We start from the raw sequence: 6,499 nt of genomic DNA on the forward strand, positions 1-6,499 counted from the left end.
CATGACCTGCCGAAGGCCAGCAGTGCGATGCCTCCACCAACCCCGAACGAAGTTCAGTCGGTACCCAGAATTTCAAGGCCTGGTCTCCTTGGAGCCCTCCCCCTTGTAAAATTGCGTCCGTCTATAAACGTACCCATCAGATACGCACAGTTCCGGTAATTTGTCCTTGTTCGCTGTCACCGTGTCTATGAGTTCGTGATACTCAGTCATTTTAAAGTAAGGTGAATTTACGTCAATGTCCAGTATTCTGTCGTTTACTACAATTTCACTCATGTCGATCCTGGATAAAGCATCCGGCACTACATTTTGGGTGCCCTTACGGTGCTGGATGTCGAAATTGAAGCCTTGTAATTTTAAACTCCATCTTGCCAGCCGGCCAGACAAGTCCTTCTGACCCATCAACCACTTCAAGCTGGCATGGTCAGTTATTACCGTAAAGGGCAATCCCTCGATATAGGGCCGGAACCTCTTTATACTCAGGACCGCTGCATAACACTCTTGTTCCGTGATACTGTAATTTCTTTGTGCCTTATTTAGTTTCGCAGATACGTAGGCAATCGGTCGTTCGTTTCCGTCCTCGTCTAGTTGGAAGAGCACCCCTCCGACTCCGTCCGTGGATGCGTCACATTGCACGTAAAAGTGCTTTTCAAAGTCCGGATGTATCAACACCGGCGCAGATATTAATTTTTGATTTAAGCAATCAAATGCTTGCATCGCTTCGTCTGTCATTTTAAAAGATTTTATTTTGTCTTTAGTGAGGCATTCGTGCAGCGGTGCTGCAATTGTCGCGTAATCTTGTATGAATCTGCGGTACCAGCCTGTCATCCCTAGGAACCGTCTGAGTTGCTTCGGTGTTCGGGCTACGGGGAAGTCTCGCATCGCTGCCACCTTATTGAGATCCGTACGGATACATCCGTCGCCTACGACATAACCCAGATATCTTACTTCTTTAAAACAAAACTTACTCTTTTCAACGTTTATCGTCAATTTCGCATCACGAAGACATTTTGCAACACGGGACAACATATCTAAATGGGACGAAAAATTCTCGGAACAAACCAGTAAATCATCTAGGTAAACAAACACAGATTCACGAAGATAAGCGGGAATGACCTTGTCCATTAAACGACACATTCGCTGTGCCGCGTTGCACAGTCCAAAAGGCATTACTGTGAAATGGTACAACGGTCTACCAGGTACAGTGAAAGTAGTTTTCTCCCTGGACTTTCGCTCTAAAGGTATCTGCCAAAACGCGTCTTTTAAATCAATGGCAGATATGTACCTGGTATTCTGAAGCCTACTTAGAATACCGTCTATATGTGGGAGTGAATAAGCGTCTTTGATGGTGCGATCATTTAATTTTCGGGCGTCCAAACATAGGCGATTTTTAGTTCCCTTGATGACGAGTGAGACGGGGGAATTCCAGCAACTGTTTCTCTCTTCAATAACGCCCATCTCCAACATCCTGTCCAGTTCTGCGAATATTAATTTTTGAATAGCCGGAGAAATAGGGTAGTGGAGCTGCTTCACAGGAAGATGCTCATCCGTCACCTCGATGACGTGCTCCTCTACATCGGTCTTACCCAACCCGAATATCGCGAAGGAAGGAAACTGCGCTTTTACACGATCCAAAGCTACAGTTTCTTCGGGACTCAAATCATGTTGCACCGCATCGAATGATAAGTCACCATCCGCAGGAGTAAGCTCTGATACGACCGAAACCTTTGATTGGATTTGGGGCCCCCTACTGACTACATTAAGCTGGAAGGCTTTCCATAAATCGATCCCTAGATAGACTTCTTGTTGCAGTCCAGGCACTATAAGAAATTCCAGCTCCCGAGTGGTACTGTCCCAGAGTACTGGAAGAGTCACTACACCAACAACCGCGGTTTCACCCCCATTGGCTGTCTTCACATTTTGACCCTGAATCGGCAGAATCAGTCTTTCCTTCCCTTCGAGTAATTTATGGGCGTTTTTCCCCAAGCAGCTAGCCCCGGCCCCGGAATCTAAGAGTGCGAGCACCTCGCGTCCACCGATCTCCGTTTTGGCGAACAACCTATTATCACCCTGCACAGTAACTATGGTCGAAATAATTTTTTTTCTAATCCTCTTGAAAATCTTGTGTTTTTCCCGCATCTTCCGTATTTTTTAGAAATTTTTCTTCTTCTTTTTAGCCTTGATCTCTTCGCAGAAAATTCTTCTCCTTGCTTCCTCATACATCAACTTCTTAACATATAAACTATCGCTAACTGGCTCAACTTTCTTCTTTTCCTCTACCTTTTCCTTTACCTCGTTCTCCCTATCTCTTTTTAAAATTTCTATTTGCCTATCTCCAATTAATTCCCCGGGCGATCCTGGTTTGAGACAGAGCTCCCGGACATCTCTGCAAACGCCCCGTTTCCCACCTCTGGTTTAAAGACACAAAAGGACGAATCACCTCCACACGCAAAACATTTCATAAAGTGGAAATTCGACTTGCACTTTGTGTCTTTTGCTGCTTCTGCTGGGTTCTTCAAATAGAAATCCACCGGCATGCCACAAGCATAACACAACATAAGGTGAAACGGGGAGGGACAAAACAATTGGTTTTGGACAGGACTAACATTTTGACTATGGACATTGGACGACGAACTTGCGACAGGACTGGGAAAATTGGTTGGGATGTTGGGTTTAGGATGGTTATGTGTGACAGGGGCACGAGACATATTCTTACTAACTCCTAGATTCCTATTGTCTTTGTTGAACGCCTCTATGTTAAACTCACTCGCCTGACCTTCTGACCAATCTACGTTGTTTGTCCCTAACTCGCTGACTGGCTTCGCCCTAGACCTGTTTTCCTTAATTAACTTTTCCGCCCTTTTGCATTCGGCCTTCAACTCCGCCAATGTCTCTGTCTTTGTCGCGAATGTCAGGTTGGCCAGGTATGACTTTAGGTCGCCCTTAATAATTTTGACCAGCTCGTTCTACGGGATTCTTTGCCTTAGTCGGAACGTTAGGTCGTGGACGTCAGCGTAATATTCGTCGAAGCTCTCTTGGGGCTGCTGCTTCCGCTCCATGATCTCGCGTATTAGCTCGTAGTCTGACTCTGCCGACTTAAATTGAGATAAAATTTCCCTCTTCAACCGAAAATAGTCAAACGACTCATCATCGGCGTGATCTTCCAGCACCTGCCAATACCACTTGAGAGCGGGCCCTGAAACTAGACAGTGGAAATCGGAAAACAACTGCTGATAAGACAACTGGTATTGTACGCGCATTCGTTCCAACCTGAAAACAAAACTTTCCACCGTCATCCCCTTTGCTGACCTGTCGAACTTAAGGTGCCATTTGTCTAAGTCCACTTTCTTTCGTCCAGAATAGCTGGAGTGGCCGTTGCCTGCATCTGTGTGGTTCGCGTTTCTGTGCTGGTTCATGGTGGCATTCCGATCTTGTCCTGGCGTGGACGTGTTCGGTGGAGGAGCTGATGCAGCAGGAGCGCGCATAGATGTCTCCACATGAGCGACACGATTGCTAAGAGTGGATATATCCTCCCTTACCTTTCGCACTTCGCCCATGTGACGATTCATTTCAGCGTTCTGCTGCATCATCACCTCCATCATACGTCCTAGCTGGTCGATGCGCTCTTCTACCGATGCCTGCGTGCGCCTGTCTCCGCCAGTCCCCGCTGCACCTGCCCTGGGGTCTTATATCCCTTCACCTCCAACAGCTCCATCCTCTGTGTCCGACATTTCCAACAATCTTTCCAATTTCTGTGAAAAATTCAGCGAGCGATCTGACGTGTTTATGACAACCCTATCAGTAACCGAAACCTCTGGTTGCCCAAATACCCTAGCAGTGCAAAGATTCCAGAGGTCTATTGGGACGAAATCGGCTGGTAATTCGATGCCTGTGTCGATTTGATTGAATAAGGCCCCTACCACCTCGTTCTCCAAACCCCTTGCTACGCTACGCGAAATTCGCCTGTTGCTTCCTAACAGTCCTAAAACCCTCCTTGGAATCGCCCCCTGGTCCTTGGACTTGTCCATAAACTAAGGGACTGGTATCAAAAGGGAGTCCGCAACTCGACTACCGAAACGTAATAAAAAAAACTACAAACTCGAAAGTTGGACAAAGGAAACAAAAAAAAATAACACCGAAACGCTTTTGTACAGCAAAAAAAAAAACAATTTTAAATTCAACGATTATATCACCTATGGATTTATTTCTTAAATCGGAGTTAAAAAAAAATTGAAATAACAATCGCAATTCAAATGATAAAGATGGTATGAAAGAAATATATGTATGTGTGGATATATGTATATAAAAAGTGTATAAAAAGATATATATATATATATTTCCAAATAGGTATAAAAGATAATTATGATAAATGCGTAATTAAAAAATTTGGAACTTTCTTAAGCGTATATATGTATGTGTATGTGTATTTGTGTATAGGTATATGTATGTGTACAAAAATTCAAAAAAGGCAAAATTCGAAAGCTGAAAATTACATGTATATAAGTACCTATGTATGGGTGTGTGTCTTAAATTGTGTCTATTTCAACAAGGCCACAAATTCAAAACTAATTAGCCTCAAAAATTTCTTTATTTGTATTTATATGTAGCTCTGTTTAAGTATGTCGAACTGTATGTAACAAAATGTGTCTAACAAAAGTATTTACTACGCGAGTAAGAACTTTAAGTCTTAGCTATGAAAAGGGGGTACAACTCCAAAATTCAAACAGAGATTGTTTTTTTTTTTTTTGTTGTTTTTTACTAGAGTAGTATATGGATACGTGTATGTAATATTCAAAAACGTGTGGTATTCAAAAATTTTCTTTGTTTGTGTGTGTATATGCGTATAAAAATTGTTTTCAACAAAATTCATGAATAGATTACTCTCTCAATGTAGGTGACGAGAAAGTGCAAAAAGATAAAAATAAAATTCACTTTTAATCGTTAAAAATATAAAAATTCAAAAAAATAAATTAATATAAAAATACAGAGTAAATAAAAAGAATAGTTTTAAATTGATTGTTTAAGTTTTAGTATAGATAAAAAACTTAATAAGAAAAAGGTCAAAAAAAAAACTTCCAAGAGTTGAAATCAAAATGAAAGAAAAATCATAAAAAAAATCAAAAAAAAAAATCGTGATCAACAATCTCCTCGATTTATACACAACCCATTAACTGGAAAGTTGTAGTAAAAAAATTGATTGCAAAATATATATGGAAATTCTGCAAGTATAAATGATAGAAAAAACTAAATGAAAAAAAATGTAAAAATCCCAGTATGACTAAGTATTTTGAATTAAGTTTCCGAATGAAATTTTAAACTTTCTGAAATATATTGTGGTACTGTTGGTGCATTTGGTGTTGTCCTCGCCTGATGGGCTCTGTGGGTAGTTGAGTAAAGTAATGAGGTATTCTGTCCAAGGTCAAAGTCAGCTAATCCCCTCTTAATTGTGAAATGTGGCACTACAGCGTCTTAAGAACTAGCACAAGACGTGGTTGCCACAATTCCCCCCTTTACCCTGTCAAATTATCTACCCCTACAAACGTACAAAAACCTCACATTCGTACGGTGCTGGACCATACGCATAGCAGCTGATGTAGCTTGCAACAAAACAAAAACAAAAAAAATTATCGTCTTAAAGTACTGCCGATGACGTCTGATACCACTTTTCAAAAAACGTTGGAGTCCTTAGAAGGAACTCAGAAATCACCGCCAGCACTCCCCCCACTGGTTTGTCACTTGGGCACATATCTCTCGTTGCTGACAACAAGCGATGTTGCCCTCGTGACCCTAAATCTGTCCGCGAGAAGGAAAATTAAGAAAATAGATAAGGTAGTGAAAAGCAAAAAAAAAAAAAAAAATGGTATACTGAAAAGCAAGCCTGTCTAGCTCAGTCGGTAGAGCATGAGACTCTTAATCTCAGGGTCGTGGGTTCGGGCCCCACGTTGGGCGCCATTGTTACGTAACTGCCTGGTGCGGGAGAGGAGGAGTGGCGGAGTGGCATGGTAGTAGCCCAGCTGAGGCTCGTCGGCTTTGAGGCGCGGTTCTTGCCACTTCTCCTTCCCCAACAGTTACATAGCAAAATTGAGTTCATGCCTGAGGGAAAGTATCTAAACAAACTAAAGAAAAATAAATATAGGAAAGCGGGAGAAAGCCTGTCCGAGTCAGGTGGAGCCTTCCCACCCCTCCTGTTCACGGGATGTGAACAGCCTTTGGACTCTACAATGGCTCCGCTTTCTAAGTGACAATTTATTGATATAAACTATTTCAAAAAATTTGGTTTTGAAAACCTAAATAACTATCTCGAAAACTTATTCTTTCTATGCTCTTACTACTATATGCATTAACTTCAATTATTACTTCTACCTATTAATACTTAATCCAACTTTTCCTTAACTTTTCCTTTCTTTCACGTACTTTATATTTTAATTCTTAGACACGGCCTAATACATATCTAACCATTTGTGTACACGCATACGGATAAACATGTGTATATCTGTACGCT

General features: G+C 41.7%; 1 non-coding gene across 1 annotated transcript; it reads left to right on the forward strand.

Annotated features, from left to right (window-relative positions):
- Positions 1–5,873: 5,873 nt before the first annotated feature.
- On the forward strand, positions 5,874–5,946 carry TRNAK-CUU (transfer RNA lysine (anticodon CUU)). Its single transcript has one exon. It is a non-coding gene; the product is annotated as a tRNA-Lys (tRNA).
- The last annotated feature ends 553 nt before the right edge of the window (positions 5,947–6,499 follow it).

The sequence above is a fragment of the Eurosta solidaginis genome, chromosome 5 (assembly GCF_040869045.1).
Source record: "Eurosta solidaginis isolate ZX-2024a chromosome 5, ASM4086904v1, whole genome shotgun sequence".
NCBI lineage: Eukaryota > Metazoa > Arthropoda > Insecta > Diptera > Tephritidae > Eurosta > Eurosta solidaginis.